Genomic DNA, 12,141 nt, shown 5'->3' on the forward strand with positions numbered 1-12,141 from the left:
CCTACTTCTCATGAGTACGGCAATACCACATGTGACACTTTTTTGCAGCCAAGATGCACAAAGGGGCCCAAATTCCAATGAGTACTTTCAGGATTTCACAGGGCATTTTTACAAATTTCGATTCCAAACTACTTCTCATGCTTTAGGGCCCCTAAAATGCCCGGGCAATATAAACACCCCACAAGTGACCCCATTTTGGAAAGAAGACACCCCAAGGTATTCTGTGGGGGGTATGGTGAGTTCATGTAAAAAAAAAAAAATTGGCACAAGTTAGTGGAATATGAGACTTTATAAGAAAAAAAAAAGAAAAAACATCTTCCGCTAACTTGTGACAAAAATAAAAACTTCCATGAACTTACTATGCCCATCAGGGAATACCTTAGGGCAGTGATGGTGAACCTTTTAGAGACCGAGTGCCCAAACTGAAACCCAAAGCCCACTTATTTATCGGCAAGTGCCAAGCCAGCAATTTAACCTGAATAGCAATATAGTATATTTTCCATGTATCATTTAGCTATAATAGCCTGCCTACATTCAATGCACTGCCTGTGTCATTCATAGTACGCACTGCGCTGATGAAGGACAGGAAAAATCAAAGACATATTAGTACACCAAAGACTTTTTCAATGGGCTCCGAGTGCCGCCTCTGGCACCCGTGCCATAGGTTCGCCAACACTGCCTTAGGGTGTCTACTTTCCGAAATGGGGTCATTTGTGGGGTGTTTCTACTGTCTGGGCATTGTAGAACCTCAGGAAACATGACAAGTGCTCAGAAAGTCAAAGTGCGTAAATTAAAATTTAGTTTGTAAACGCTGTAACTTTTACCCAAACCAATAAATATATACTTATTGCATTTTTTTTTTATCAAAGACATGTAGAACAATAAATTTAGAGAAAAATTTATATAGAAATGTAGTTTTAATTGAAGAATTTTACAACAGAAAGTGAAAAATTTCGGTCAATTTCGATTAATATAAACAAATTTGAAATTGTCAGCAGCAATGAAATACCACCAAATGAAAGCTCTAATAGTGAGAAGAAAAGGAGGCCAAATTCATTTGGGTGGTAAGTTGTATGACCGAGCAATAAACCGTGAAAGTAGTGTAGTGCAGAATTGTAAAAAGTGGTCTGGTCATTAACCCCTTCAAGACACAGCCTTATTTCACCAAAAATAATTTTTTGCAAATCTGACCAGTGTCACTTTAAGTGCTGATAACTTTAAAACGCTTTGACTTATCCAGGCCGTTCTGAGATTGTTTTTTCGTCACATATTGTACTTCATGACACTGGAAAAATTAAGTCCCAAAATTAATTTTTTTTGCATAAAAAAATACCAAATTTACCCCAAATTTGGAAAAATTTGCAAATTTCAAAGTTTCAGTTTCTCTACTTCTGTAATACATAGTAATACCCCCAAAAATTGTGATGACTTTACATTCCCCATGTGTACTTCATGTTTGAATTATTTTGGGAATGATATTTAATTTTTTGGGGATGTTACAAGGCTTAGAAGTTTAGAAGCAAATCTTGAAATTTTTCAGAAATCCAATTTTTAGGGACCACTACAGGTCTGAAGTCACTTTGCGAGGCTTACATAATAGAAACCACCCAAAAATGACCCTATTCTATAAACTACACCCCTCAAGGTATTCAAAACTGATTTTACAAACTTTGCTAACCCTTTAGGTGTTGCACAAGAGTTATTGGCAAATGGGGATGAAATTTGAGAATTTCATTTTTTTGCCTAATTTTCCATTTTAACCAATTTTTTACACTAACAAAGCAAGGGTTAACATCCAAACAAGACTGTATCTTTATTGCCCTGACTCTGCCGTTTACAGAAACACCCCATATGTGGCCGTAAACTACTGTACGGCCACACAGCGGGGCGTAGAGTGAAAGGTGCGCCGTATGGTTTTTGGAAGGCAGGTTTTGCTGGACTGGTTTATTTACACCATGTGCCATTTGAAGCCCCCTGATGCACCCCTAGAGTACAAACTCCCTAAAAGTGACCCCATCTAAGAAAGTACACCCCTCAAGGTATTCAAAACTGATTTTACAAACTTTGTTAACCCTTTAGGTGTTGCACAAGAGTTATTGGCAAATGGGGATGAAATTTGAGAATTTCATTTTTTTTCCTAATTTTCAATTTTAACCCATTTTTTCCACTAACAAAGCAAGGGTTAACATCCAAACAAGACTGTATCTTTATTGCCCTGACTCTGCCGTTTACAGAAACACCCCATATGTGGCCGTAAACTACTGTACGGCCACACAGCGGGGCGTAGAGTGAAAGGTGCGCCGTATGGTTTTTGGAAGCCAGATTTTGCTGGACAGTTTTTTTGACACCATGTCCCATTTGAAGCCCCCTGATGCACCCCTAGAGTAGAAACTCCCTAAAAGTGACCCCATCTAAGAAACTACACCCCTCAAGGTATTCAAAACTGATTTTACAAACTTTGTTAACCCTTTAGGTGTTGCACAAGAGTTATTAGCAAATGGGGATGAAATTTGCGAATTTCATTTTTTTGCCTAATTTTCAATTTTAACCCATTTTTTCCACTAACAAAGCAAGGGTTAACAGCCAAACAAGACTGTATCTTTATTGCCCTGATTCTGCTGTTTACAGAAACGCCCCATATGTGGCCGTAAACTACTGTACGGCCACACAGCGGGGCGTAGAGTGAAAGGTGCGCCGTATGGTTTTTGGAAGCCAGATTTTGCTGGACAGTTTTTTTGACACCATGTCCCATTTGAAGCCCCCCTGATGCACTCCTAGAGTAGAAACTCCAAAAAAGTGACCCCATTTTAGAAACTACGGGATAGGGTGGCAGTTTTGTTGGTACTAGTTTAGGGTACATATGATTTTTGGTTGCTCTATATTACACTTTTTGTGCGGCAAGGTAACAAGAAATAGCTTTTTTGGCATAGTTTTTTTTATTGTTATTTACAACATTCATCTGACAGGTTAGATCATGTGGTAATTTTATAGAGCAGGTTGTCACGGACGCGGCGATACCTAATATGTATACATTTTTTTTTATTTATGTAAGTTTTACACAATGATTTCATTTTTAAAACAAAAAATTTTTTTAGTTTCTCCATAGTCTGAGAGCCATAGTTTTTACAGTTTTGGGGCGATTATCTTAAGTAGGGTCTCATTTTTTGCGAGATGAGATGACGGTTTGATTGGCACTATGTTGGGGTGCATATGACTTACTTTTTGATCGCTTGCTATTACACTTTTTGTGACGTAAGATGACAAAAAATTGCTTTTTCTACACCGTTTTTATTTTTATTTTTTTACGGTGGTCATCTGAGGGGTTAGGTCATGTGATATTTTTATAGAGTCGGTCGATACGGATGCGGCAATACCTAATATGTATACTTTTTTTTATTTATATAAGTTTTACACAATGATTTCATTTTTGAAACAAAAAAAAATGATGTTTTAGTGTTTCCATAGTCTAAGAGCCATAGTTTTTTTTAGTTTTTGGGCGATTATCTTAAGTAGGGTCTCATTTTTTGCGGGATGAGATGACGGTTTGATTGTTACAATTTTGGAGTACATGCGACTTTTTTGATCACTTTTATTATCTTTTTTGGGGAAGTAAGGTGGGCAAAATTTCAATTTCATCATAGTTTTTTATTTTTATGGCGTTCACCGTTCGGGAAAAGTAACATGACCGTTTTATAGATCAGGTCGTTACGGACGCGGCGATACCAAACATGTGTAGGGAATTTTATTTTTCTCATGTTTAATCAGTGATAAATGTGTTTTTTGATTTTTACTTTTTTCACTTTTTTTTTTTGACCCAGACCCACTTGGTTCTTGAAGATCCAGTGGGTCTGATGTCTGTATAATACAGTACAGTACAATATATATTGCACTGTACTATATTTTACTTACACTGAACAGATCTATGCTTTCAGCATAGATCTGTTCATGGACAGCAGGACGCCTGAGAGGCGTCCTGTTGCCATGGGAACCTTCCCCGTCTGCTCAGTTATGTTCAGAACTGCGCAGGCGGGGAAGGGGAAGGACGGGGCTCTGGGGGGGCTGTCTGAGGGCTCTCTCCCTCTCTATCGGGGGGCTGCAAAGGTACAGCAGCCCTCCGATGGGAGAGGGAGGGAGCTCCCTGAGCTGTTAACATTTTCCATACCGCGGTCCGTACGGACCGCGGTATGGAAAGGGTTAAACGGCTGACATCGCATCACCGATGTCAGCCGTTTATACCAGGGTGCCAGCAATGTGCTGGCACCCTGGTATAACCCACTAGACGCCACCGATGATTATAATGGGAGGCGGGCGGGGGATCGCGATCCCGCCTGCCTGCACCGCCCGCCTCCCGCAACTGCCACACCGCCCCGCACCACCCACAAACCGCCCCCTGCACCCCGCCACATAAATGGAATTCAGAGGTGCAGGGGGGTTAAAAAAAAATCGATTTGGGGCAATTTTTTTGTTTCTGATCCCTGCGGTCAGGGACCGCAGGGATCAGAAACTACATTGAGCGATCGCCCATAGGGGGGGGGGGTTCCTAACTACCCGATCGCCGATACGGGGGTCACAGGACCCCCCTCGGCATTGAGCCTGAGTGCCTGGCTGTGTGTAACAGCCGGCACTCAGCGCTGTCACCATGTCTGCAGACATGGTGACAGTTTTATGCCATGACGAGTATACTAGTCATGGAGCGCTAAGTAGCAGTGCTCCATGACTAGTATACATGTGATAGGTACAGTAGATTGTCACACTCTCCTTCTCTGATCGCTTCCCTGACAGGAATGGGGACGATCAGAGAAGGAGAGGCACACAGTCTCTCCCTAACCCCCCCTTTCCTGCCCCGATGCGCTGCGATTGGTCCCTCTGCAGTATTGGACCAATCACAGCGATCGTGGGCGGGTCAGGGGTCTAATACAACTCCTTCCGGCTTCTCTGGTTGCCTAGCAACCCCAGCACGCCGGCTTCACTGAATCTTCAGCGCTTAGGTCCCTGCGCTGACAGTGAAGCCGATCACGTACATGCACGTGGGGATGCGGTGAGGCACCACATTCCCCCACGTACATGTACGTGATGTTGCGTGAAGGGGTTAAGGGGGTTTAAGCTAGGGGGGCTGAAGAAGTTAAAGGCACCTGTACATGATGCAGATTTGTGTGCAAAAAATCTGCACCAAAACCGTGTATTCGCGGTTATGGTATGTTTTTAATGCGGTTTTTGGTGCAGATTTTTATGCAGATTTTCTGTTTATGTTGACAACCCCATTGACGTCTTTGGGGAAACAACTCTACAGAAGGTACCCTATGAGCCATAACAAGTTTTTGGTGACTGAGCTGTGTGAGGGCTAATTTTTTTGCAGGACAGGCTGTAGTTTTCATTGGTACCACTTTGGGGAACATATGACTTTTAAATTTTTTTTTTTATAATTTTTTTTTAGGAGGTAAGGTGGACAAAAATTGAAACTCTGTCAGTGTTTTTTAACCTCTTCCGGACCGCCTAACGCACGGATACGTCCTGGAGGCGGTCGATTCATTCCTCCTGGACGCATCCGTGCGTCATCTCACGAGACGCAAGATTTTGGTCTGAGCTGGCCTGCGCATTGCAGGCCGGCAAAAGTTTAAGAACAATTTTGTCACCAGCCTGCCAGCCAATGATCGTTGCTGGCAGGCTGGCGATTTTCAAAATCTCAAATCAGAAGCCATCTAACACCTTATATTTATAAATATAAGGTGTTAAATGGCTTCCCTGCTCCTCTGCTGGTCCTTTTCGTTGGTTGGTCTCAGCAGAGGAGCAGGCGTAACAGTGAGTAGCACCAAACACTACACCTTAGCCCCAGATCACCCCCCTGAACCCCAATTAACCCCTTGATCACCCCTTCTTGCCCCTGTCAATCACTTAGTGAAAGGGAAAAAAGTGATTAGTGTAAACTGTCACTTTTTTTTTTCACTGGTATTGACTGATAGGTTTTAGGATAGTTTAGGCCCCTTGGTTAGGTAGTTAGCAATCGTTTAGCGCCCAGCCCACCGCACCGCAGTCACTGATTAGCGTATCGCTAATCAGCATTTGTACTTTTATTGTATCTGTAAGTGATCAAAACTGATCACAGTCAGATCTATAATAGTATTAGTGTCACCTTAGCTCGCCCTCCACCCAAAACGCAGCGTTTGCCCGATCAGGCCTGATCGGTCGCCCACATGTGCGTTCTCCCACGCCCGCCCCGCCGCAGTGACAAAATTTTTTTTTTTTTTAATCACTGCACAATCACTTTACACGCGCTGCGGTGATAAAAAAAAATCAGTTTTGATATTTTTTATCAATCGCAGCGGCCTCCGGTACTTCGCTAGCCTCCCATTTGTAAGACAGGCTTGCTTTTTTTCTTGGGTAGTCTCAGGGAATACCCCTAAATTTAGTAGTCCAAATGTCAAACAGGGGGTATTCTTCTGAAGAGGCCTACAGGCTTCTGACCCAGTCGGATGAGGAATGGGAACCCTCATCTGATTAATCTAGCGGGTCAGAATATGAACCTGTAGAAAGCAGTGGCAGTCTGACCCAAAGTTTGGACGAGGAGGTTGAGGTCCCTGATAGCACCAGGCGTACCCGGCCCCGTGTCGCTAGACTGCAGGTTGCGCAGGATCCGCTTCAAGTGCAGCAGAGTGGGGCTGGCGCTGTCGGATTACGTGGTGAGGCATACTGCCGTACAACATGGTGAAGTGGCGAGCACCAGAAGGGCAGTTGAAGCTGGTACGGTGGCACGTGCAATAGTTACCCCGTCGCAGACACCGCACAGACAGGCCCGAAGAGCCCCTAGAATCCCTGAGGTGCTGGCAAACCCTGATTGGCAGTCCCCAACTTCAGACGCACCTGTAGTTCCCCCTTTCACCGCCCAGTCTGGAGTTCGGGTTGAGACAGCTCAGATCGGTTCGGGCCTGGGATTTTTTGAGCTGTTCTTGACTGCGGAGCTCTTGGACCTAGTTGTGGCAGAAACAAATCGGTATGCCACTCAATTTATATCCGCCAACCCGGGAAGCTTTTATGCCCAGCTTTTCTGGTGGAAACCAGTCCAAGTTTCCGAAATTAAAAATTTTCTGGGCCTTCTCCTCAACATTGGTCTAACCAAAAAGCATGCATTGCGGTCATATTGGTCCACGAACCCAATTCATCACATGCCCATGTTCTATGCTGCTATGTCCAGGACACGATTTGAGACCATCCAGCATTACCTGCACTTTAGCGACAACAACACCTCCTGTCCCAGAGGCCACCCAGCTTTTGACCGGCTCCTCAAAATTCGGCCCCTCATAGACCACTTCAACCAGAAATTTGCAGATTTGTATACCCCTGAGCAAAACATCTGCGTAGACGAGTCCCTTATACATTTTACCGGGCGCCTTGGCTTCAAACAATACATCCCAAGCAAGCGCGCCCGGTATGGGGTCAAATTGTATAAGCTCTGTGAAAGGGCCACAGGCTATACCCACAAATTTCGGATCTATGAGGGTAAAGATCAGACCCTGGAGCCGGTCGGTTGCCCTGACTACCTGGGGAGCAGTGGGAAGACAGTCTGGGACTTGGTGTCACCCTTATTTGGCAAGGGGTACCATCTTTATGTGGACAATTTCTACACAAGTGTGCCCCTCTTCAGGCATTTGTTCCTAGAACAGATTGGCTGCTCTGGCACCGCGTGAACTAGTCGCGCGGGTTTCCCCCAACGGCTCGTTACCACCCGTCTTGCAAGGGGGGAGAGGGCTGCCTTGTGTAATGAAGAAATGCTCGCGGTGAAATGGAGAGACAAGCGTGACGTTTACATGCTCTCCTCCATTGACTTAGACACGACAATACAAATAGAACGGGCAACCAGTGTAATTGAAAAGCCCTTCTCAGTCCACGACTATAACCTTCACATGGGAGGGGTGGACTTCAATGACCAGATGTTGGCTCCGTATTTAGTTTCCCGACGCACAAGTTCTGGTATAAGAAGGTGTCTGTATATTTGATTCAATTGGCTGCATATACCGTATTTTTCGCCGTATAAGACGCACTTTTTTCCCCCCAAAAGTGGGGGGAAAATAGCAGTGCGTCTTATACGGCGAATGTAGCTTATTTTGCCCAGTTTTCAATGATACACCCGCCGCGATGCCGCGCGGCGGGTGTATCAGCTGTGAGGGAGGAGGGGCTGGGGGCGGCATCTGCATTTATAATGACAGCGGGGCCCGTGCAGTGACTATTCTACTACACGGGCCCCGCTCACTGTATAATCATATCTCTCTAATAGTTAATTGTTCTATGCATGTAATCGCATAATGAGCGCTAATGAGCGCTGTGTATTACCGTACTTAAAACTAGCAGCGCTCGCCGTTCGGAGCAGAGAGGAGGCAGGAGGCAGGCCGGGAGGACGGGCACTTGCAGCGTGAGACATACGTCACGCGCCTGCACCGCCCACTTATGAATGAAGCAGGCGGCGCAGGCGCGTGACGTATGACTCACGTTGCAAGCGCCCGTCCTGCCTCCTCTCTGCTCCGAACGGCGAGCGCTGCTAGTTTTAAGTACGGTAATACACAGCGCTCATTAGCGCTCATTATGCGATTACATGCATAGAACAATTAACTATTAGAGAGATATGATTATACAGTGAGCGGGGCCCGTGTAGTAGAATAGTCACTGCACGGGCCCCGCTGTCATTAAAGCAGATGCGACCCCCACCCCCTGTATTGAGGGTCATTCACTACAGGGACACTTATGGAGGGGATCTGTGGATGACAGCATAAGATGCTATATATGTGTCATCCACAGATCCCCCCCATAACTGTCATTCACAGATCCTCATCCTCATAACAGTGCCATCCAGAGAGGATCCCCCATAAGTGTCACCCACAGATCCCCCATAAGTGTCACCCACAGATCCCCCATAAGTGTCACCCACAGATCCCCCATAAGTGTCACCCACAGATCCCCCATAAGGCCACAGATCCCCCATAACAGTGCCACCCACAGATCCCCCATAACAGTGCCACCCACAGATCCCCCATAACAGTGCGTCACCCACAGACCACAATTAGTTCAAAACCCACCAAAAGTGCACCTTTTTGGTTCAAAATATTTTTTTTCTTATTTTCCTCCTCAAAAACCTAGGTGCGTCTTATAGGCCGGTGCGTCTTATACGGCGAAAAATACGGTAATAGTTTTGTTCTCTACAATAAGGCTGGGAGAACAGGATCCTTCCTCAAATTTCAGGAAGAGATCGAGAACCTCCTGTATCCAGGAGGTTCCGTGGCCCCATCCACCAGTGTAGTTAGCCGTCTACACGAGCGACATTTCCCCAATGTCGCTGCTGGTACCTGAACCCAACCGTTACCCCGAAAAAGATGTCGTGTCTGTAGCAGGAGTGGAATAAGGCGTGACACCCGCTATTTCTGTCTTGACTGCCCTGACCACCCTGCCCTATGCTTAGGGGAGTGTTTCCGGAAGTACCACACACAGGTACACCTAGCATAGGGATCACATCTCACCAGGACAGGCACACAGGGCTATTAGGGCCCATTCACACACAGCTGCTGCAAACCTCTCCTTTCACCTTGGACAAAGTGCATAATGCACTTCGCCACATCTTTGGGCGATTTGCGCTTTGCACATTGTCCCATGGGGAAGGAGAGGTTTGTCCTATAAAGGTAAAAAAAAAAAAAAATCACCAGTAAGCAAAAAAGTTAAATAAAGTTTATATGTTATTATAAAGCTAATAAAATTTATTGCGTTGCGGCCTGTTTTTTTTTTTTACCTTCCAGGTGGACCAACCGATCGACTAGCTGCAGCACTGATGTGCATTCTGACAGAAGCATTGCGCTGCTGTCAGATTACACAAAAGTCGGTGTATGCGGCGCTGCAAGACGAGATCTCTCCTCTGCAGTAAAAGATACATGTGGTATCGCCGTACTCAGGAGAAGTTGGGGAATGTGTTTTGGGGTGTCATTTTACATATACCCATGCTGGGTGAGATAAATATCTTGGTCAAATGCCAACTTTGTATAAAAAAAAAATGGGAAAAGTTGTCTTTTGCCAAGATATTTCTCTCACCCAGCATGGGTATATGTAAAAATACACCCCAAAACACATTGCCCTACTTCTTCTGAGTACGGCGATACCACATGTGTGACACATTTTTGCAGCCTAGGTGGGCAAAGGGGCCCACATTCCAAAGAGTACCTTTTGGATTTCACAGGCCATTTTTTACACATTTTGATTTCAAACTACTTTGCATGCATTTGGGCCCCTAAAATTCCAGGGCAGTATAACTACCTCACAAGTGACCCCATTTTGGAAAGAAGACACCCCAAGGTATTTCATGATGGGCATAGTGAGTTCATGGAAGTTTTTATTTTTTGTCACAAGTTAGTGGAATATGAGACTTTGTAAGAAAAAAAAAAAATCACAATTTTCCGCTAACTTGTGACAAAAAATAAAAAGTTCTATGAACTCACTATGCCCATCAGCGAATACCTTAGGGTGTCTACTTTCCGATGGGGGTCTTTTGTGGGGTTTTTCTACTGTCTGGGCATTGTAGAACCTCAGGAAACATGACAGGTGCTCAGAAAGTCAGAGCTGTTTCAAAAAGCGGAAATTCACATTTTTGTACCATAGTTTGTAAACGCTATAACTTTTACCCAAACCATTTTTTTTTTTTTTACCCAAACATTTTTTTTTTTTTTATCAAAGACATGTAGAACAATAAATTTAGCGAAAAATGTATATAGGGATGTCGTTTATTTTAAAAAAAATTACAACTGAAAGTGAAAAGTGTCATTTTTTTTCAAAAATTTTGTTAAATTTCGATTAATAACAAAAAAAAGTAAAAATGTCAGCAGCAATGAAATACCACCAAATGAAAGCTCTATTAGTGAGAAGAAAAGGAGGTAAAATTATTTTGGGTGGTAATTTGCATGACCGAGCAATAAACTGTGAAAGTAGTGTAGTGCAGAAGTGTAAAAAGTGGCCTGGTCATTAAGGGTGTTTAAGCTAGGGGGGCTGAGGTGGTTAAGGGGTTCACCATACAGTACATATGATATTCTAAATTTATTCTGTGGGTTGATATGATTATGGCGATACCAGATGCATATAGTTTTTTTCACGTGTTTCCACTTCACTACTTTTGCATCATAAAATCACTTTTTTTTATAAAAAATCTTTTTTTCCTGTTTGCATATAAGACTCATAACTTTTTTTTATTTTTTGTCAAGGCAGCTGTGGTAGGGATTTTTTTTTGGCGGGATGAGCTGTAGTTTATACATTTTGGGATTTACATGACTTTTTATACAATTTATTTGGGAGGTGAGGTGACAAAAACAGCAATTTTATCCGGGTTTTTTGGGGGGCTTTTACCGTACTTTTTTTTTATCCCACTTGGGGACCTGAATAATATACAGTAGTCCGATCGCTGGTACAATACACTGCAATTCTTATCTATCTATGTTATCAATCAGTTCAAAGAGGCTGTCTGGGCTTTTTAAATATTTATGACCTATTCTCAGGATAGATCATCAATATCAGATCCGACACCTGGCACCCCCGCCGATCAGCTATGTGAGGTTACGGCGCATGCAGTGTGCACGTGCCGTCTCCCTTTTCGCTTCCTGCTCTGCTGCTGCGGTCTATGGCAAAGACCATAAACCGCAGCGGTGAACAGGAAGAGAGAAGGGAGACGGCACTGCACGCGCCGTCTCCTCATACAGCTGATCGGCGGGATGTCAGGTGTCGGATCTGATATTGATGACCTATGCTGAGGATAGGTCATCAATATTAAAAGCCCGGACAAACCCCTTTAAGGCTCCTTTCACACTAGCGTTCGCTGGTCCGCTCGTGAGCTCCGTTTGAAGGGGCTCACGAGCGGACCCGAACGCAGCCGTCCAGCCCTGATGCAGTCTGAATGGAGCGGATCCGCTCAGACTGCATCAGTCTGGCGGCGTTCAGCCTCCGCTCCGCTCGCCTCCGCACGGACAGGCGGACAGCTGAACGCTGCTTGCAGCGTTCAGCTGTCCGCCTGGCCGTGCGGATCCGTCCAGACTTACAATGTAAGTCAATGGGGACGGATCCGTTTGAAGATGCCACAATGTGGCTCAATCTTCAAGCGGATCCGTCCCCCATTGACTTTACATT

The sequence above is a fragment of the Bufo gargarizans genome, chromosome 1, assembly GCF_014858855.1.
Source record: "Bufo gargarizans isolate SCDJY-AF-19 chromosome 1, ASM1485885v1, whole genome shotgun sequence".
In the NCBI taxonomy this organism is placed as follows: Eukaryota; Metazoa; Chordata; class Amphibia; order Anura; family Bufonidae; genus Bufo; species Bufo gargarizans.